The 22756-nt window shown below is 42.7% G+C and overlaps 1 protein-coding gene and 2 pseudogenes across 4 annotated transcripts in view; 1 reads left to right on the top strand and 2 right to left on the bottom strand.

Annotated features, from left to right (window-relative positions):
- FAR1 (fatty acyl-CoA reductase 1) overlaps window positions 1-16623 on the bottom strand; it is a 74566-nt gene extending 57943 nt beyond the window's left edge. For 2 of the 4 annotated variants that reach the window (XM_014068051.2, XM_014068052.2), the window contains exon 1: window positions 5796-5929. The gene's annotated coding sequence lies outside the window, so the exon portion shown is untranslated. Of the gene's footprint in view, window positions 1-5260; window positions 5329-5795; window positions 5930-16471 lie in introns of those variants that run through there. The other 2 variants (XM_087718297.1, XM_087718305.1) reach the window with 2 other exon arrangements.
- LOC148049614 (cyclin-dependent kinase 11B pseudogene) lies at window positions 11214-21255 on the top strand (annotated as a pseudogene).
- Window positions 21256-21267: 12 nt separating this feature from the next.
- On the bottom strand, window positions 21268-22303 carry LOC148049613 (cyclin-dependent kinase 11B pseudogene; annotated as a pseudogene).
- Between the last annotated feature and the right edge of the window lie 453 nt (window positions 22304-22756).

The raw sequence follows: 22756 nt of genomic DNA, 5'->3' as shown, positions 1-22756 counted from the left end.
GGTGATCAGAATTAGATTTTAAAGATAACAATCAAACATTCAAGGCATAAATAAATAATAAATAATCAAATAATCAATATGATTAATGAGGTGGGTTTTTTTTACAAAAAACTGCCTGCACAATAAACCCAAATGACTTGAAAATGTAATTAGGAAAGATATAAAAAAATGTAGCCATGCATTTTTATAAAATGGACAAATGCATCTATTCTTTCAATGTCCCCTTTGCCTTAAGGGATTTTTCTGAATTCTCCTTCAAGAATGGCTGTTGGAAGTAAGTTAAAATGTACTAGAATTAGTACTATCCTAAAAAGAATGGCTCTTTGGTTTAATTGTTATTGATCCAAACAAGGGAGCCAGTTGCTTGGGGGGGGGGGGGAGACCTCTAATGAGGGCTGACAAATCTGATTGCCATTCACTGAGGATTTCCTCCTGGGAATTCTTTCCCTCCAATAAAAAAAATATTAAAATACCCATTAAGAGGGCATGTGCCAATTTGACAGAGCTAGTTTGAATAAGAGCACAATCCCACCCATCCCACCCCAATAGTGCCAAATTTTAAAGATACTTTTGTGCGAGTGTGTGCAAACATAAGTAAGAAAATAAAGGTTGCTCTGTTCCCTTATTTTCTCAATTAAGCTGGACCGGAACCAGTCACCCTTTCTCCAAAAACCTCATAAAGTGAATTATTCTCTTCCTCAATATCTTCCTATTCCAGATTTTTGTCATATATTTTGTCATTCATAATGCTCTTTTTGCATAATTAAGGCATTTTCAATTTTGAAGTTGTAATCTTATCTGTGTTTTCCTGGAAGTAATTTCATTCAATATCTCAGATCTAATTTCAGTGTAGATTTTACTTAGGAGACAAAATATAAATAAGTAATCTGCAAATTTCAGAATTAAGACAAAAAGCTGAAGAAAATTTACATACCTAGCTGAAATTACTCTTCACTTCAGCTCCATAATCATCATATTTTGGGCCATAAACACATCTTAAGACCTGGAATCAACCTCTCAAGTGAGCTCAGGATACAAAAATTTTGAAACTTTGTAAAACAGAAACATGTGGCCTTGACACAAACAAATCTCTAAGGCATTTCCAAGCTTGTTTAGCAAATGATATATAAGCATTACTTGGGGGAAAATAACTGATGAAACGTTTTGCAGCAACTTTATTAATGGCGTGCAAAATTGTTTCAGGTAAAATGCTGTATAATATTGTGAGTTGTATACACTAGCTTTTAGCACTTTAATTCAAAGAATAAGGTATTAACATTAAATTTAAAAGATACACCTTCATCTTGCATGGCAACCGCCCAGGTGTACAAAGGGTGGGAAAAGTAAGTGGAGATTTAGGTTCATTGTAATATTCTTCTTAAAATAAGATATTTTAGTATAGATAGTTAATATTTTAATCAAAGTATACCAAAGTATACCAAAGAAACATTCTAAGCGTCTGTTGTCTTTTTTTTTGGGGGGGGGGGGGGGGGAATACCACTTGGCACATTTATGTAACCCAAGTACAAATACAGTTTCTTTGGAAATGGCCAGTGCAGATAAAATATACTAGCTACTCTATTAGCCTGGCAACAACTGTTATAATGCATCAAGAATTGTTCTGGGCTGGTTTGCCTTGTTTGCTAACGTCATAATAACATAGTTCTGTGCCCTTGCTCGGGGCATGTAAATGAACAAGCAGCCATAGGGTTTGGTTGCAACCCAACCTGGAAAGTCCTCCCCTGCCTCTTAATTCTTAACATTTCTTCCTTGTTTTAAAATTTTCAATTTTATGCACTTTTTAAAAGTTTTTAATATATTATTTATACTGCCTGGAATCCATCTGTGTGAGAGATAGTTCTTAAACATGACAAATATTAAATGCACTCTCAGGAATTTCATTTGAAACAGGCAAACATGCTTTAAATCCATTGTCTGTACTTCTTAGTAATATATTTAAAGAAAGAATGGTATGGTAGCTACCATGTATGCTCAGGAACGTTCCTTGCCTCAGATTCAAGTTTCTTGCCTCAGATTAACACACTCCGCAGTTCTATTCATATACATGTTACACTTTCTGGTTCAATATACCAAGCTGAATCTAGATCAGTGATGGCGAAACTTTTTGTAAAGGCATGCCAAAAATGTCCATGTGCACACTATTGCATGTGTGTGCATGCCCACACAATGCAATGTGTCCCGCCCATCTGCGCATGCCCCCTCACTCATGTGTGTCTGTGTGTGTGGGGGGGAGTTTTCATCCTCCCTAGGTTTCAGAGGCTTTCCTGAAAAACTGCATCCCCTGCCCCGCACCCGGAAGCCCTCCAGAAACAGGGAACGGATCATTTCTGAACTTCCGGTTAGTCCATTGGGCTTGTTTTTCACCCTCTCCAGGCTCTGGAGGCTTTCCTGAAGCTGGGGAGGGTGAAAACAGCTTCCCCTGGCCTTCCGGAAGGCTAAAAATCAGATGGGCAGCACACACATGTTGGTGACTTGTGTGCTGGCAAATATGGCTCCATGTGCCACCTGTGGCACACGTGCCATAAGTTCGCCATAATGGATCTAGATTATTCTAGTACACATTATTTCTGGTCTTTTCAGGTAGGAAAATCTGAGTGCAATAATCTGCTAGCACTACCAATAATTCTTATTGCACATCTTTCAATTTGTCCCAGGTTTGACTAATTTAGCTAAAGGATCATCTAAACCAAGGATAATTATATTCCAGATACCTTGGAAATGATTCCCACTAGTTTGGACAATTAGAAATGCAACACAAATTATCTCAAGGGAATTTATATATCTGACATAGTCAAATTTCTCATAGGCACAAATCTTTAGCACCTCTTTCTAGAGGTAACCCACACTCTTTATATATAAAAGAGTATACAGATAGTCTTTGCTTAGTGATTATTCAAAATTAGGATGGTGCTTAAAAAAACCTTACTAAACAGTCCTCACATTAACAAACTTTGTAGCTTCTATTTCACTTGCTCAATCATGCATACCAAGATGTCCTCAAAGAAAAAGAGGAAAAAACCATGTTCATTAGTAAGAAGCAGAGAAAAACTGAAGTGAAATCATAGGCACAATTGCAGTCACATAATTTTCACTTAGCAAACGCTCTGCTTAACAACAAGTTGCTAGTGTCAATTGCAGTCCTAAATGAGGACTACGTGTACCACCATCAGCAGCAGTCTTTTTCCTGATTAAGCAGCCCATAACTGCAAAAATTATCTTGATGTTCATCAAAGAGATCTGAGAACTATCAAAATTATTTCATCTACTGCTTCTTTGAAAAATCAATATATTCATTTTTATATAAACTGTCAAAAGTGGGCAGTAGTATGCCATTAGGTGTGTTTTTAAGCTTCTCACAATTAGGTTCTAATATAGGAGCCATCAGCAGTCATACTATTACAACACTTTGGGGCAGATTCCAGATTCTTAAACTGTATGCCATATAATTTTGGCTTAGGCCAGCATTAGTTGGGAATTTGCCAAACATTTTGGAAAGCTACAACCCAAAATACTTGAACAGGTTGATTTGTGGTATACATACCTGCAAAATCACAACAGGAAATAAATCAATATTACTTTTCTAAATATATTAGAACATTTATAAATGTATGCTGGGATGAAAACCAGAGAATTAAATAACTTGTCTTAGAAATGAATCTTAACATTCAATAATTAATTCATGGATTCCAGCAGTAATTGGGTTGTTTTTCAAAAACAGTAAAAAGTAATAGTGCGCCTATTTGTTCACTGTTGATACAAAAATCTGTTTACAATAATTAGTAAACTTGTGACACTAAGAACAAATACACAAGTATATATACTATTATGTGCATTTGAGAAGATTGCTAAATATATTAATGGAAAAATATGAAGTGTAATGCCCTTCATTTGACATATGAAATCTATCAAGCAAGTTTAAGAATTCTGAGTGTCCCAAGAATAATGAGGAAGTCATTACAATTACTTTCCCAATATATTTATGTGGATGAGAAAACATTAATATAGCTATTTTGTAATAACTCTTTAAAAAATCAGAAATGCAAAAATTCACTTGATGTTCAATTACTATAATATAGTATAAGCTACAATTAAAATTAGAAAACAGGCACATACCATAAAGATACAGATAAGGGGAAAAAGCTAATGAATGCAAGCCAAATTTGGACCTGGACCTACAAATAATAAGTGAAAGCACGCTCTTTCCAGAGTCTCTTTTTACCAATGCTCAACTACTTTAATAACGGAGTAGTATTTCAAACTTTACGTTTTCTATATTACTACAGAGTAAGAGGAAACCTTTTCTCTCCTTCATAAATAAAAAACATAGTTTTAGACTAATTTAGTCAATTATTTTCTTTTATCAGTTTTTTCTCCAATGTCTTCTGCTTTTTTTCATATTCACTCCAACACGGTACTTCTTTCTTGCATAACATACATTTAGTGTATCTGCAAAGTCTTCTTCCTAAGCAAAGCATCAACAATCTTTAATGCTTTCTTTTTGGTATGAACACCATACACTTATTTTAACAAACTGATGACTCATAGCATATTAAATAATTTCAAAAGATTTTGACTAACTACAAAAAAACCACCAAACCCAAAGGAGAATTTTAGAACCACACATGCTATTATTCAAAGTACTTCTTTTCTAAAAAAAATCTTAGGACACAAAGTTAGTAGCATCTTTATTTCTGTCATTAAGAGATAAATCTTTCTGACATCCCACAACTTTATTGTCACAATTGTTAATCATCACTGAAATACTATGGCAAGACGGTAAACAGCCTAGAACAAGTTTAGAGTTGCTTTGTACACCTAAAAGCCTGGCTCCACTAGCAGCAAACAAGAGATGAGGATGATGAAACAATGATCATCACAAGAAAATGACATTATCTGCAAATGTGAAGCAAAAGCTTCTGAAAGGGGAAAGATCAGACAAATCTATATTAATTAATGCTGGCAGAAAAAAAACAAGGATGTTGACAAGAAGGCCTCAAAGTCATACAATTCTCCTAGTAGCAATATCCTATACCCAGCCTCTTCCTTCTTATACACTTTTTTTTCAAGACTACTTGCCCAATCAGAACCACAATTTTTTTTCACTTCTGTTCTCATTCTTATCCTTGCTAGGAGGAAGAATATAACGGTCTGATGGGGGGAGGGAAGGTCACACACACACACACACACAAACACACACACTTCGGAGCCATTTTATTTTTTAAATAATTTCTAGTCTAACCTTGTTGCCCAAAGACCTTATCTCCACGGGAAATATGTATATACAGAACAAAGTAAAAAAATAATAATGACCCCGGCCGCCCCTTCTGCCCGAGAGGCGTTCGCCGCCTCCCCATCTTTCAACTCCGACGCGCTCTCCTTCTTCATCCCCCCTAGAGAGGAAAGGAGGGCGGGCCACCAGGTCCCACCAGCCCTCGAGAAACCCGTTCGCATTCAGCGTCCCCTTTCCCGAGACAACCCCCCGTCCCACGCCCCACTCGTGAGTCTGGAGCACCGGCGTTTAGGCCGGAAGCGCTGCGTTCTCCCTTCAACCGTCGGCTCACGACTGGGGCTCCACAGCCTCCCCTGCCCGCCGCCTCCCACCCCTCCGTTCCCAGCATGACGGAGAGCAGCGGCGGCGGCGGCAGATTCCGCTAAGTCTCGCCAGCCGCTGCCTCTCCCCACACCCCATTGACCCGCCTCCCCTTCTGTATCCTCCTCTGTCTCCGAAGACAGACCGCGCCCGCCCAAACCCCGCCGCCAAGGAAGCCGCTTACCCAGAGGTTTTACTTCTCGCCTCTACCGGCGCCGCTGCAACTGCCGCTCTATCCTTCAGCGGTGCTAGGGGAAGGGGGGAAAAAAGCCGAGGGACGCCCTCGCATAAGCATTACGCCAGGGCCATAGGTGGCCGTCTACGCCACTCTTAGACGCGCCGACTGTTGAGCTCGATGATTGGGCCAGGGCCTTGTAGGTCTATTGATTGGGGGGTGGAGCTCGCTTGCCTCCAGTTGCAGTGCGAGTTTGACCAATAGAGGGAGAGGGAGCAGAAGGGGAACGGCGCGTGGTGGTGCGCCTGCTTCGCCTTGCGGTTATCTTAGCGTTGCCGCCGCCGCTGATCTCGGCTATGTATTAATAGCCCTTAGCCAATAAAACACCATCGAGGCTTAGACCCGGCGCGTTAATGTTTTCCGCTGAGCTCTATTCCCGATGTATCGTTTTGGATTGGATTTTTTTTTCCCACGCTCTTGACTTCCGTTTTTTGTAAAAAGGAAAAAAGGAAAGTTAAAAACTCTGGTTCTTTCGCACGAACGAATTAAGGAGCGGGGTGGGTTTGCGAGCACAGACGCCCCACCCCACCCCATGAGTGGATTGTTCTGTGCGCCGTGAAACTCTAGTAAGCTGGGTTACTTTTCGGGTACACTGGACGCCTTGCTCTTTTTAAAAAAAAACTTCATGGAAGTGGGGGGTTTCATGGGCTGAAAAGTAGACAGTTCAACTCTTTCTTGAGGCCTTTCGCAGTCTGCATGAAATCTTGTTTTTAAGACATTAACAGAATTGGAAGGGACCTTTTGTAGGTCTTCTACTCCAACACCCAGCCCAAGCGGAGACCCTACACCAGTAATGGCTAACCTTTTCCGGACTGAGTAGCCAAAGTGCCCGTGCGCCTGAACCCCCAAAATGAATGTGCGTGCAGACCTGCACATGTGCACCCCATGCATGTGCTTGCCCCCTCTGCATCTGCAAAAAAAACCCCATGCATACGCTCCTCCCACATGCGTGGCAGAGACCTGAAGAGCAGCTGGCCAGTGGGAGGTGCACTCACATATGCAGCGGTGCTGAACTGGGGTGACAGCTCGTGTGCCCACAGTGAGGGTGCTGCGTGCCACCTGTGGCACACATTTGACATCATGACCCTACAACCATTTCTGACAGATGGCAGTCCAGTCTCTTGAAAGCTCCCAGTGATGAAACTCCCACAACTTCTGAAGGCAAACTCTTCCATTGGTTGATTGTTCTCACTGTCAAAAAAATGTCTCCTTATTTCCAGGGTTATTAGGTTAGTGGGCAATCTTTGTGAAGAACTCCCAAGTGCCAAAGTTGTCGGGGTTCTTTTTTTTAAAGATAATTTGATTAAGTTTAATTGGGGGAAATGGTGCATCTTAAGGTTACAGTTTTGTTGCCATTTCCAATAATACTTGAAAGGTTCCCAAAAGTCTTGTAATTAATAATTTTTTATTTATTTATTTTGTCATGTTTGTATAGTGTATATTAAGGGTGGTAACCCTTTGAAAGCCGTATGCAACGAAATTTCATTTTAATATATGCCGATTAGTGTGCATTTAAAGTAACAATAAAGTTATACTAAGTTTTAAGTCTAAACGTCTGTGGCAAAGCTGACAGAAGTATAAATTCATTTGTGATTGGTAATGTTTCTGGTAGCTTCTAGCAGAAACTGGCAGGGAGCAGAGCGTTGGCAATGGCCAGAAGGGAAGGTCACAGGTTGCTCAGTTAAGTCTCCCCCAACTGTGCAGTGTCCTCAGCCTTTCATGCTATGCTAAACACTCTAGCACAGTGTTTCTCAACCTTGGCAACTTGAAGATGTCTGGACTTCAACTCCCAGAATTCCCCAGCCAGCGAATGCTGGCTGGGGAATTCTGGAACTTGAAGTCCAGACATCTTCAAGTTGCCAAGGTTGAGAAACACTGCTCTAGCAACCCAACCAACCCCAACTCTTGCAACCCTCTCAACCTGTGCTGCACTCCTGCATGTCTTCCCTGATCCATTCTGCCCCTCACTTGCTCCCCATGCTCAGCATGCTCACCCTCTCTGACCCATGCAGCACTTCTTCATGCTCTTCCTGATCCATATTGCATTCCCATCTGCGTAAGGGAGAGGTACCACACCTCCATTTGCCCCACACAACCTTCCCAACCTATGTTGTGCATCACATTAGGTCACAAGGTGCCACGGGGGCAGGAGGTTACACAAGAGGTGCCGTGCAGATCGGTGGGTGAGCAAGAGACACTGCGCAAGTTAGGGAGGAGGTGTAGGTGTTGCAAGTTGGGAAGATATAGGGTGATGTGCAAGAATGCAAGAGAAATGTTGCCTCAGAAGACTATACAGGTGCACAAGTGTTAGGTAAACAAATACTTCTGAAATGATAATAGCTCATGGGTTGTCTACTTAAAAGTATACAAATAAATACTAATACAAACTACAAAAAATAATCAAGTTTTAAAAACTGGAAAAAGAAAAGAAAAAAAGTGAAAAAAGGAAAAAATAATATTAAAAAAATAAATATATAAGAAAACAAATTCCTTCTTTATCATAGCAACTTTAACAAATCATTACCTTAAAATACAAAATACAGCAGTCACTCTCCTCATACCTAGCGTGTTTCCCCTAAAATAAGACAGGATCTTATTTTCTTTTTACCCACAAAATATGGCTTGGGCCTTATTATGAGGGAAGGGTTTATTGTTTTGGGGTTGCTGGGCGGCTGCTCTCTTGCGAGCAGGATCCCAAAGAGCCGGGCAGCGCTTCATGGGTGAATGGCTGTGTTGCACTGTCTCAGCAGCGGAACACAACAGCCATGAAGCGACCGCGCTCACGAGCAGTCACCCGGCAAACCCCCTTTCCACCCGGGCACAGTGCCATTCACTGACCTAGGGGTATCACCAAGCTGCGTGAGCGCCTGTTCGCCGCCGCCCGGCTCCCGCGGCTTGGCACCTTCAAAATGCCAGTGAATGGCGTTCTGCATGGCTGGAGAGGGGGGTTGAGCTAGCAGCTGTTCCGCTGAATGCCTCCCAGCCTCACGATGCCCTGGCCCAGCTCTCCCTGCCGAGCCAGGGCACCTCCACTGCCGCTGCTGCCGCCATCCCAGCATGGCTTTTTTAGCAGCTTCCAAACCGAGTCTTCCAGCAGTGGCCGCTCTGAGTGTACACTCTATGGTTGTACGCTCTGCCGGCAGCTGGCCCACAACCATAGAGCGTATGCTCAGAGCGGCCACTGCCGAAAGACTTGGTTTGGAAGCCACCGAAAAAGCCATGCTGGGATGGTGGCGGCAGCAGCGGAGGTGCTCTGGCTTTGCGGGGAGAACTGGGCCAGGGCATCGTGAGGCTGGGAGGCACGTGAGAGAGAGCGGAACAGCCGCTAGCGCAACCCCCCTCAAACCATGCAGAGTGCCATTCACTGAAATTTCGAAGGGGCCAAGCCATGGGAGCCGGGCGGCTGCAAATGTGCTCACACGGCTTGGCGATACCCCTAGGTCAGTGCCTGGCTGGAAAGGGGGTTTGCCGGGTGGCTGCTTGTGAGCGTGGTCGCTTCATAGCTGTTGTGTTGCACTGCTGTGACAGCACAACACAGGCATTCGCCCATGAGGCTGTGCCCGGCTCTTTGGGAGCCCGCTCGCAAGAGAGCAGCTGCTCGGCAACCCCCTTCTTCAGCTGGGCACAGCGCTGCTTACCAACCTAGCAGTATCCCACAGGTGCCAAGCAGCGCAATCAGCTTTGCCTCCCAATTTCCTTGGCTTGGCACCTTCAGGATACCACTAGGTTGGTGGGGGGCATTCTGCCTGGCCAGAGGTGGGGGGTTGTCCAGCGGGCTTATTTGTGGGGGAGGGCTTATATTTTTGCCCACCAGAAAAATGTGCATGGCCTTATTATCAGGACATGTCATATTTTCAGGGAAACACGGTATCTATAAACAAATCATTTAAAATCTTGCCACTTAGTCTTTATCAGCAAAAATCCCACAAGGGATTATCGGAAACAACAATGTCTAGTTTAACCTTGATCAAAAAAGCCAATTTGATATTTTTGCCCTTTTCTTTTAACGGTCTTAGTCTTTCATCCTTTCAAATAATGTCTCAGAACTTTGTATTTTTTTTTCTTTGGCCCTTCTTACCAAGTCTTTCAAAACATCCAACAGATTTCTTTTGAAATCCAACATCAGAAAATTAGCCAAGGAGTCTTCCGCTAAAGATATTGAAAATTGATATTCCTGGAAGAGTCAGATGACACTATGTTGAAAACTGCAGGATCCAGGATGCTGAAAACTCTCCAGAGAAGGAAATATTGTGAGATTGCCCACACACACTCTGGACAGCAGGAACCAAGATTGTGCAGTCAGATTGCAAGCAGCTGGGACCATGCTCCTAATTCTTAATGTAACTTATATGGACTCAAGTTTTGATCAGTCCTCATTAGTTAAATACTTTAAAAGTATTTTTTTTACTGTTTTACAGATGTTGAGAATCTCTCAATGGTAAATCTTATCATATTGACTATCTGAATTTCCTTCAATCCTTTAAGAAATGTTTTAAGTATGAGTTTAAGGATTTATAAAAATGGGTGAGGATATATAGCAAAAGGATATCTAGTGTGTTGATTTTAAAAACTTAAAAAGTGATTAAATGTGCAAATGGGCTTGAAATGAGATTTTGAAATTAAGTATATCATTTTCATGGAAAACTATATGTTTTCACAGTTGGGGGAAAATATACTAAGAGACTTTGAAGTTTGGACACTGGAGGGTATCAGAAGGAAATCAATCAATCAATCAATTTTAAGGATATCTATAATTATTCATAGACTAGATGATGTTACGGAAGAGGAACAAATCTTACAGAATAAGACTGACATTGATTTAAATGACATGCAAGCATTAAATCAGAAGAGCAACTTGGATAACCTAGGACATTATTTGAAGAGACAAAAAACCAAGATCATTGGGTGTTAGCGGACGGTCACTTTAATGACCAAGGTTAAAATAGATAGCATAGTTTGCTATTTCTGGTAATTTTTATGGATTTCTACAGATCTGGATCAAGTGATAACATTTTAAAGGTTTTGTTTGTAGATAAGGGATGTGATATTGGAATTAGAATTCATTAGTTATATTTAAGTTTACCTGATTTAGTTGGAAACAGCTATAGGTAGTCCTTGTCTTATGAACATTCGTTCAACAACTATTCAAAGTTATAGTGATGACAAAGTTATTGCCATTGCAGTGTCCCCATGGTCACACGATCACAATTCAAGTGCTTAGAAACTTGCTACTAATACTAACAACTGCAGAGAACTTCAATTCTCCCCAATTTCCCCCACCCCCTCCATTCATCCCCTTTTGGCCTCCTGTAGTTCGGTACCTGTGCCACTCCACTTGACCTTTGCTGCCTTCCTACTCTCACTGCCATGCCTGCCATGCTCCTTTGCAAGGCAGTTACTGCCCAGTTGAAGACTCCTTTCCTGTCCCCAGCAGGTGAGGGAGCAAAAGACAGGCGCTCGCCCATCCCAAGGCAGAACACAGGTCTCGAATGTGGGCTTGCTAACCTCCAACCCATCATCTGAACCATGTGAGTGCTCCTAGATATGGGATGAAAAGATTGTTATATCTTAAGAGATGGTGATAATTTGTCAAAGTGGTTTATACTTGCCAAGATGGAGAATATTATTTCTTTATATATTTCTTCTCTTTTTATTAATGTTTTTCTTTTTTTCTCTGCACTTTTTATTTTTCTTTCTTCTTTTATGTAGCTTGTATTAGTTTTATCTACACAATGTAATTTTTAATACAATTATTATTAAAAACAAAAATTATTCAAGTTATTCTTCTAGTTAATTATTTATGAGTCCCCTTTTAATTATTAAGGCAACATCTGGTTTTATTTGTAAATCTAGAATAAGCTTGGAGTTTATATAGAAATACAACAATCATCTAAAGAAGAAATGCAAACATTTCTAATATTGCTATCCAGGAAACAATTTGTACAGACCAAGCTTAAACTCTTTGGAGATGCTTTGTTACTACGGATTAACAGTTGAGGCCAAATTTTATTAAAGCAACTGAAGCAGATCTTCAAAGATTATCAGGGTATTTCTCAGATCTCATAGACTGTCACTTTGAAATCTACAGTTAAATCTATTTCAGTCCTGTCTCGTAGAACATGTTCCTCTTTCATAGCATCATTTACCCAGAGTGTATGTATGTACGTTCTGAAAATTAACTTATTACTATTGTTCACAAATATCCTTTAATAAATCCAATGTTAAAATATATTGGTCCATTTTGTGTTAACAAATCAAATTTAAGTGTGCTTCTTTTATTGCCTTTTGTCACCTAGTGTCCAGCCTTTAAAGTCTCATCCTATCATGTTTCTGCCCTCCTTGAATTCAAAGCAATAGCTCTGTTCCATAGGAAGGATTCTTTGAATTAATTTTAAAATTTTATTTCAAGTCCAACTGGTCCATTTCTAACTTTCCAAAACAAATCTTTAATCCCTCTTTTCCCATTAATCCCCCCCAAAAAAGGATTTTGTTCTAAATCCTTAAACTCTAGCTAAAACTTTTGTTTGTTAAGGATTGAAGAAAACTCCCCCAGTGAATGCCATAAATTTTGCTGTTCCACAACAAGAAAAAGCAGTAAAAATTAATTTCAAATGTGATTAAGCAATAAAGTTTGGGTGGTTCCAATAGTCAGCTCATGAAACACAGTTGTCCAGAGATCATTTGGGCAAATTTGCAATCTCTCCTTTCTCCAGAGAGATTTCACCAGCCAGGTTCCATTCTGTGACCACCATTCTCTGTTATGATATCATCCCTGCTCATTTAGGGACATCTAGCTCACCAGGTCATCACTGGAAGCAGAGGTGGTATTTAGCAGGTACTGACCAGTTCTGGAGAACTGGTAGCGGAAATTTTGAATAGTTTGGAGAACCAGTAAATACCACCTCTGACTGGCTCCCCACTCCCATCTATTCTCTGCCTCCTGAGTTCCAGCTGATAGGGAGGAAATGGGGATTTTGCAGTATCTTTCCCCTGCTATTCCCGCCAAGCCATGCCATGCCACGCCCACAGAATTGGTAGTTTGGGCCGGAGCATCACGATCATAATAGGGAGGGGCAGATATGGCGGGGACTTTAGGGCAGGCCATTACCGGGGAAGGAGGGCTCGCTATGTTACAGAGATCCCTCCTTCCGGCCCTACGAGTCCCACTCCGAGGCCAGATGGCGCGAATAATCAGGACCCTGGTCTCAGGCTGTTGTCGCTAAATGCCAGGTCTGTAGTTCACAAGGCTCCCCTCGTCCGGGACTTAATTTTAGACGAGAGGGCAGACCTGGCATGTATTACTGAAACCTGGCTGGGCCCAGAGGGAGGAGTCCCCCTCGTAGAGATGTGCCCAGAAGGCTTTCAGGTGCTTCATCAGCCGAGAGCCCAGGGAAGGGGTAGAGGTGTGGCTGTTGTTATCCGAGAGTCCCTAGTACCTCGTAGGATCCCTGCTCCGGAGCTTGTCGGGTGTGAGTCCCTACTGGTGAAGTTGGACCTCAAGGGTCAAGTGGGTTTGCTGTTAACGTACCTGCCTCCCAACAGCGTTGCAGCAGCCCTCCCCTCGCTCCTCGAGTCGGTACCCGAGCTGGCAGTTGAGTTCCCCAGGCTTATGGTTCTGGGGGACTTCAATTTGCCTATGCTCGGTGAACACTCTGATGGAGCGCAGGAGTTCATGGCTTCCATGACAGCCATGGGCTTGACCCAGGTAATTCGGGGCCCAACCCATTCAGCGGGTCACACGCTCGACCTCGTATTTCTCTCGGAGCAGTGGATTTGTGATCTTGGTCTGAGGGGCAGTGAGATCATACCCCTGTCGTGGTCAGACCATTGCCTACTGAGGCTTGACTTTCGGAGGCCAAACCTCCACTGTAGGGAGGAGGAACCGACCAGGTGGTTCCGCCCCAGGCGACTTATGGACCCCTTGAGGTTCCAGATGGAGCTTGGGGTTATTCCTGATACTCTCGCCCACAGTCCAGTGGAGACTCTGGTTGCTGCCTGGAACTCGGCAGTGACGGAGTCCCTTGACCGGATTGCGCCGCTACGGCCGCTCCAAGGCTGCGGATCCAGGAGACCCCCTTGGTTCACCGAGGAACTCCGGGAGAGGAAGCGCCGGAAGAGACGCCTAGAGCACTTGTGGAGGTCCAACAAATCCGAATCGAGCCGAGCACTTCTAACATCGTGCATCAGGGCAATTAGGACAGCTAAAAGAACTTATATTGCCACCTTGATTGCCTCCGCAGAATCACGCCCAGCCGCCCTATTTAAGATAACCCGTTCCCTCCTAAATAGGAGGGATACGGGGGATCCCCTGCAGGGTAAGGCTGAGGATTATGTCCAGTTTCTAGCGGACAAAGTTGCTCGGTTTCGGTCGGAATTGGACTCCGATTCTGCAGGTCCAGCCGAGGCACAGGGGGATAATCTGGTAGACCATCGTTGGGTTGAGTTTCAGGATGTTGCCCCTGGGGACGTGGACAAGGCCATGAGAGCTGTGAGTGCCTCCACATGTGTGCTGGACCCGTGCCCCTCCTGGCTGGTTGCTAACAGCAGGGAGGTGACACGGGGCTGGATCCAGGCAGTTGTTACCGCCTCCCTTCGGAAAGGGGTCTTTCCCCCCACACTTAAAGCGGCGGTGGTGAGACCCCTCCTGAAGAAACCATCTTTGGATCCAGCCGTTCTTAACAATTATCATCCAGTCTCCAACCTCCCCTTTGTGGGGAAGGTTGTTGAGAAGGTGGTGGCCTTTCAGCTCCAGCGGTCCTTGGAGGAAGCTAGCTATCTTGACCCATTCCAGTCCGGCTTCAGGCCTGGTTACAGCACAGAAACCGCTTTGGTCGCATTGACCGATGACCTCTGGAGAGCTAGGGATAGAGGCCACGCCTCTATCCTAGTTCTCCTTGACCTCTCGGCGGCTTTCGATACCATCGACCATGGTATCCTTCTGCGACGACTGCGGGAGGTGGGGGTGGGAGGCACTGTCTTGCAGTGGTTCTCCTCTTACCTCTCGGACAGGTCGCAGTCGGTGTTAGTTGGAGGGCAGAGATCGACCCCTAGGCCCCTATCATATGGGGTGCCGCAGGGCTCGGTCCTGTCCCCCCTGCTTTTCAACATCTACATGAAACCGCTGGGCGAGATCATTCGGCGGCACGGGATAAAATACCACCAGTATGCGGACGATACCCAGTTGTATCTGTCCGCCCCGTGCCAACTCAATGAAGCGGTGGACGTGATGAACCAGGGACTTGAAGCTGTTAGGGACTGGATGAGGGCTAACAAACTTGTGCTCAACCCAGATAAGACCGAGTGGCTGTTGTGTTTCCCTCCCACCAATTCGGCAAATATTCCATCTCTCAGGCTGGGGGGTCAAACTCTACACCCCTCAGACAGGGTCCGCAACTTGGGAGTCCTCCTGTATCCACAGCTGACCTTCGAACACCATTTATCAGCTGTGACCAGGGGGGCATTTGCCCAGGTTCGCCTGGTGCACTAGTTGCGTCCCTACCTGAACCGGGAGGCTCTCACAACAGTCACTCGTGCCCTTGTGACCTCTAGGCTGGAGTACTGCAATGTGCTCTACATGGGGCCACCCTTGAAGAGTATTCGGCGACTTCAGCTAGTCCAGAATGCGGCCGCGCGAGCGATTGTGGGTGCACCTCGTTTCACCCACATAACACCTATCCTCCGCGAGCTGCACTGGCTACCTGTCGATCTCCGGGTACGCTTCAAGGTACTACTTGTCACCCATAAAGCCCTTCATGGTAGTGGATCTGGGTACTTGAGAGACCGCCTACTGCCGATTACCTCCACGCGACCTATTAGATCTCACCGATTAGGCCTCCTCCGAGTTCCATCTGCCAGTCAATGCCGACTGGCAACCACGCGGAGGAGAGCCTTCTCGGTGGCAGCTCCGACCCTATGGAACGATCTCCCTGTGGAGATTCGTACCCTCACCACCCTCCAGACCTTCCGCACAGCCCTTAAAACCTGGCTATCCCGTCAGGCCTGGGACTAAGATTGTAACCCGCCCGAATGGTATGAATGTTGTGTTTTTAAATTTGTATTGTTCTACATGTCTAAAGTTTGTCTTTCCCCTCTCCCCTCTTGAGTTGTGAGCCACCCTGAGTCCCCCCAGGGAAAAGGGCGGCATATAAATTTAATAAAATACCAAATACCAAATAGTTTAAAAAAATTTGACCACTGACTGGAAGTCTCTCAGGAGTCTCACAGCATCTCCTCTCTGCTGGATCCAGTGGGATGGATAGATGTAATTAGGAAGAGACAGTCCTTCAAATAATACAGTCCCATGTCCTGAAGGACTGCAGAGGTCAGAACCAGCAGCTTGAATTGTGCCCCAAAACAGACTGGTAAACAATACAGGTCATGTGTGGCCAGCACTCCCAAATGACGTCCCTTTATCTGAACAAAATAGTGCAATTGAGAAATTGGATAGATACAATTGCATAAGCACAGAAATATGATTTGCATTTTCATTTAGTTACGCCATTCTATTTTGTAACACATTGTCTTTTATTCTGTGTTTCATATTTTGTACTCTGATTCAGCCTAATGCCTAATTCATAAGGTATTTTATTATTATCATCATCACCACCACCATCACCACCACTGACCTCTGATGGATGGGAACTTTACGATCTTCACACCTAAGGTCTAATGGTAATCCAGCAGGCACTGATAAGAGTTTCTCTGTAGTACAGCGGTAAGTTCAACTTGAAGCTCACTGATGTCTGGAACAGAGAGGTGATCTCTTACTGCAGATAAGAAGCTCCAGTAGATGAAGCAGTAGAAATGATGCCTAGAGTAATGATTAAAATAGGCAAAGAATGAAAACAAAACTCAGGCCCATTTCCACTTACATTACAATGAAAAATGAAGCGAAACATTAGTATTTCCCTGCTTTCAGTGCACTGATGATGTTACCTAGCCTAGCAATAAGATGTGTGCAAGAAAATAACTAAATTTAGAGAACCCCAAGCACCACACAGTTCAACCTTAAGCTACATATGTGATATTTTCTACCATTGCTGCCTTCATCTTTAAAGAAAGCAGTGATGTTCCTTCAACTGAAGAAGTTAATGATCCCGCAGCATTAGGCCTAGTATCCAAGAGATAGTTGAAACAATTTATGACCAGACCCCTCACATCCTGGGCATAAATTGTTTCAACTTCTACCCTCAAAATGACATTCTAGAGCATTGCACACCAAAGCAACAGTTTTTTCCAGGATGCCATCACTCTGCTAAACAACTAATTCCCATAATAATGACAAACTTTATTTTATTTATTTATTTATTTACTTATTTGTTTGTTTGTTTATTTTATTTTCATCAAGCATGTATTAGACAACATATATACTGGTAAGTATAAACATGATTTTGGATACATGAAATGGATATGAATGAAAAGAATTGTTCACTGACTGTATTACTATTATTTTTCTCATCCTTCCTATTACCCATTTCCTTCTACTTATGACTATAACCTTGTTGCTTGTATCTTTATGATTTATATTGTTTTATTTAATTTCCTATTTATTTAATTTTGATTGCTTATTTAGTATCCTCTGACTATCACTAAGGGTTGTATCATACAATTCTTGATGAATGTATTTTTTAATGTACACTGAGAGCTCATGCACCAAAGACAAATTCCTTGTGTGTCCAATCACTCTTGGCCAATAAAGAATTCTATTCTATGCATGTCATCCGGTGAAAAATGTACTTCTCTTGATTCTAAGCAAGAAACAAAGGACAAGTTACGCAGAAGACGTAAGCCATTAGTCTGACATCAGGGCTCAGTAATAGAGCATTTCAATCTCTGAGAACACTACCACAAATCTCAAAGTGATTGTTTTGGAAAAACAAGACTAACAATATGACTGAGTGAGAGGTTATTCCACTCACGTACAGCAAAATATTTTAGACTATTTCAAAAGGTCTCAACAAACACAATAGGTTTTTAATACTTTCTTTTGCCTTTGAGTCAATATTAACTTTGGCAACTACCTGAACAAGTCTGTATATGTTTTCTTGGAGAGATTTTGGAAGTTATTTACTATTAATTGAGAGAAATTGACTGGCCCAAGGTCACCCAGCTGGCTTTGTGCCAAAGTGGGACTAAAACTCAGTCTCCTGGATTCTAGCCTAATGCCTTAACCACTACACCAAACCGGCTCTCTTTTTACACAACACAGTTGTTAATTTCTAAGTAAGGTTACTCACATCCTGCCTCACATGCAATCTTTAATTCCATAACCAACCTATCTTCTCTCCCTTTTATTTTCTTCAAAAGATTAAAATCCAATCCCCCCCAAAAAAACTGAACAGAAAACAAACAAAACTAAACAGAAATATTGAAAAGATATGCATTTTTAAAAAACAAAGGATAAAACTGCATATTAACCCTTCTAGTTGAGCACTGAGAAATCTCTGGCAACATTAATAGATACTCCCTTTGCAAAAGCAGATCCAAAATGTATAGATCTGTACATCTATTTGCAGCCCAACTGACCTATCATACATGACATATGTAAAAGAAAAAAATAGTTAATAGGTTAAATTAATCTTTTTACATCATCATTAACAGAGTTATAGAATCAAGACCACATATTTATCACATATGTGATAAAGTTAACACCATTTTATAGTACCTTGCTAAGACCACACTTGGAATATTGCATCCACTTTTGGTCGCCATGATATAAGAAAGAGGTTGAGACTCTAGAAAGAGTGCAGAGAAAGCAAACATAATCAGGGGTTTGGATGCTAAAATACACAAAACATGGTTGCTGGAATTGGGTATGTTTAGTTCAATGAAAAGAAAGACTAGGGGTGACATGATAGCAGTGTTGCAATATCTAAGGGATTGCACAAAGAAGAGGTGGTCAAACTATTCTCCAAGGCACCTAAAGTCAGGACAAGAAGCTATGGACAGCCATTTGTCTGAAATGGTATAGGGTTGCCTACTTGAGCAGGGGTGGGTGGGTTTGAACTAGAAAACCTTCAAGGTCCTTTCCAACTCTGTTATTCTGTTAATCTTTCAGGAATGCTTATACACACATCTTTTATCTTTCAACTTTCACACCTTTTTACTAAATTTGATAAAAATTTGCAGGTAAAATTAAAAGAGGCGGGGAGTACATTGTAGTGTTAACAGATAATATCTTTATACAATCAGTTGTGCCTTCACATCACCTCATAGAACGTTGCTTCAGAAAGAAAGCTTGCTATCTGTATTAGAATCCTCTATTTCAGGCTTCATTATAATTTTTCCATTGGTCATTTTTTTTAACACATTCACTTTTCATGAAAATAAAGATTTATTGAAGCAATAAGCAATAATAATTAATAGACTGATCTTTAGAATATTTTTATCCAACATTCTTCATATGCTATTTATGGTTGAATAATCCCTTATAGCTTGTACATTTCTATAGATATTCAGACAAAGCCATTTATGCAAACCATCTGCATGTCCTGTTCTCTCAATAGAAGCAATCCATCCATAAAGTGATATGAACCAGTCTGTAATGCAAGTTTGACAGATGGCTTGATTAATAGATGTTGAAAAGGAGTACTGGCAATTCGCCGTGCTCATTCAGGTATTGTAAAATCTTAAGCTTTCCTTGGTCTTTTATTTATACATAAAAAAATTAGTTTTGTCTGCCATTCATTTAACATCTTCAATTCTTATTGGTACCACTTGAATTAAAAAGATGATTCCTATTTACTGCTCTTGTTCTTCCTAGTCTGAACAATTTTAACTTTCTCCACCTCAAAGTATTTGCCATTATTTCAAATCTATGAACAGGTCCAGTTATTTATTCCTTTTTTCCTTAGGCAAAAGTTATTATTAAGCTTATGATGAGAACATGACAGAAGTAATAACATACACATAATGTAAAAGTTATAAATCTATACTATTTTGACATTGCTGTATATGGTCTAAATTTAATTTCCCAGTAAACCTTTCTTCTACTTTCTTTGTTTTTTTTCTTTTGTTTCTATGTTTTTCTTGATTGTATTTTTAAAATACGTTGATGAGTAATTTAAAAACCAAAAACAAATCCCATGTATCATATTGGAGTTGAAAACATTTTTCAGTATTATTTTTAGCGCAAATAAAAAAAAACCTTCCATGACACTTGGAAAATTAACTGCCGTATTTTCACCCATATAACCCGCGGGTTATATGCGTTTTTACCTGCCCCACATGCCCCCGCGGGGTATAAAAGTGGGCGGGGTATACAGAAAATATTTTACACAGATTAACTAAAGGGAGAGCTTGGGAGTTTGAGGAATTGGGAGGCAGCTTTACCTCGGCTCCCCGTTCTCCACCGGGGGCACGTGCAACCAGACTGGAAAGGGCTGGGGAGACTTGGCTCAGCGGCTCGGGCTCCTTTTCTCCCTTTTCCTGCTTGGGTTTCGGGACGCCTTCGTGAAAACCCCGCCCCTGGCTATGGCTTAGGCATGGTGTACAAAAACTTATTTGCATAAATCTTGACTGCAAGATTTTTGACGGGAGGCAGGAACAGGCAGGAATGGAGGAGAAGGGAAAGTGCTGAGGTCGGGGAAGGGACGGGAGGCAGGAACGGAGGAGAAAGCCTGGGCGAGCTGGGGAGGGGTTGGAGGAAGGGGAATATCTTCCCGATTCCCCCATCTCCTCGCCCGTAGAACTGAAACGAGAGCTGCCCAAATATCTCCCGGCCCTTCAGGGCTGCCGTAGTGTAGAAGAATTCCAGTGCCTGAACCGGATCGAGGAAGGGACTTACGGCGTGGTATACAGAGCCAAAGACAAAAAAACAGATGAAATTGTGGCCTTGAAGCGATTAAAAATGGAGAAGGAAAAAGAAGGTTTTCCTATTACTTCCTTAAGAGAAATCAACACCATCCTCAAAGCTCAGCACCCAAGTATTGTCACTGTTAGGGAGATTGTCGTCGGTAGCAACATGGACAAGATCTACATCGTGATGAACTACGTTGAACATGACCTCAAAAGCTTGATGGAAACCATGAAGCAGCCTTTTCTGCCAGGGGAAGTGAAAACTTTGATTATTCAATTGCTCCGAGGCGTAAAACACCTCCACGACAACTGGATTCTGCACCGGGATTTGAAAACGTCTAACCTGCTCTTGAGTCACGCTGGGATTTTAAAAGTTGGAGATTTTGGACTAGCCAGAGAATACGGTTCTCCCTTAAAGCCGTACACCCCGGTTGTCGTGACGTTATGGTACCAAGCGCCCGAGCTCTTACTCGGAGCCAAGGAATATTCCACAGCCATCGACATGTGGTCCATGGGTTGCATCTTTGGGGAGCTGTTAACCCAGAAGCCGCTTTTCCCGGGGAAGTCCGAAATCGACCAAATTAACAAAGTTTTTAAAGACTTGGGAACGCCAGGTAAAGCTCCACCGTTTGCGGAGGTTGTTGTATGGGTACTCTGTGAAGGTCATTTTTTGGCCGCTGGCAGCTCGTTATAAGCCGGCCAGATTTTTTCACTCGGCGAAAACTTTGTTAATTTGGTCGATTTCGGACTTCCCCGGGAAAAGCGGCTTCTGGGTTAACAGCTCCCCAAAGATGCAACCCATGGACCACATGTCAATGGCTGTGGAATATTTCTTGCCTCCGAGTAAGAGCTCAGGCGCTCGGTACCATAACGTCACAACAACCGGGGTGTACGGCTTTAAGGGAGAACCGTATTCTCTGGCTAGTCCAAAATCTCCAACTTTTAAAATCCCAGCGTGACTCAAGAGCAGGTTAGACGTTTTCAAATCCCGGTGCAGAATCCAGTTGTCGTGGAGGTGTTTTACGCCTCGGAGCAATTGAATAATCAAAGTTTTCACTTCCCCTGGCAGAAAAGGCTGCTTCATGGTTTCCATCAAGCTTTTGAGGTCATGTTTAACGTAGTTCATCACGATGTAGATCTTGTCCATGTTGCTACCGACGACAATCTCCCTAACAGTGACAATATTTGGGTGCTGAGCTTTGAGGATGGTGTTGATCTCTCTTAAGGAAGTAATAGGAAAACCTTCTTTTTCCTTCTCCATTTTTAATCGCTTCAAGGCCACAATTTCATCTGTTTTTTTGTCTTTGGCTCTGTACACCACGCCGTAAGTCCCTTCCTCGATCCGGTTCAGGCACTGGAATTCTTCCACGCTACGGCAGCCCTGAAGGGCCGGGAGATATTTGGGCAGCTCTCGTTTCAGTTCTACGGGCGAGGAGATGTGGGAATCGGGAACATATTCCCCTTCTTCCAACCCCTCCCCAGCTCGCCCAGGCTTTCTCCTCCGTTGCCGCCTCCAGTCCCTTCCCCGATCTCAGCACGTTCCCTTCTCCTCCGTTCCCCCAACCCCTCCCCAGCTCGCCCAGACTTTCTCCTCAGATTGGTTTTAATGGGGAGGTCTGATGGAATAGCGCTAATGTAATGTTTGCCGATGGCTTACTCATCGCGGGTTATATAAGAGGGCGGGGTATACGGAAAATATTTTACACGATCTTGGAAACCTGCGGGTTATTCGCGTGGGCGGGTTATTTGCCTGGGCGGGTTATATGGGTGAAAATACGGCAATCCCCCATTTCTGTGTTGCAACTGGAAATATTGAAGATACGCATAAGCCACATAGTAACATTGTTAGATCATAGGCACTAACTGAAGCAAATTTAGAAACATAGATATGAATCTTTGACACACCTTTAATAAAGAAAATATTTCTATGTGTAGAAGAAGGTTCTATATATATTCTTATGCTACTCTTATACTCTTATACTACTCCTTACATTTCTGATTTAATTTGGGTGGAATGGAGCCTCAAATGTATGTGTGGGCACTTTCTTTCAAACAAATAGAGGTTTTTTCTCTATTTAAATTGTGGGTGGAGTAGCTTCAAGGTCAGCCTAACG

Source organism: Thamnophis sirtalis, unplaced genomic scaffold (assembly GCF_051295495.1).
Source record: "Thamnophis sirtalis isolate CommonGarterSnake01/CBP01778 unplaced genomic scaffold, rThaSir2_p1.2 scaffold_1, whole genome shotgun sequence".
Taxonomy (NCBI): domain Eukaryota; kingdom Metazoa; phylum Chordata; class Lepidosauria; order Squamata; family Natricidae; genus Thamnophis; species Thamnophis sirtalis.
This window is presented reverse-complemented; position numbering and strand designations above follow the sequence as displayed.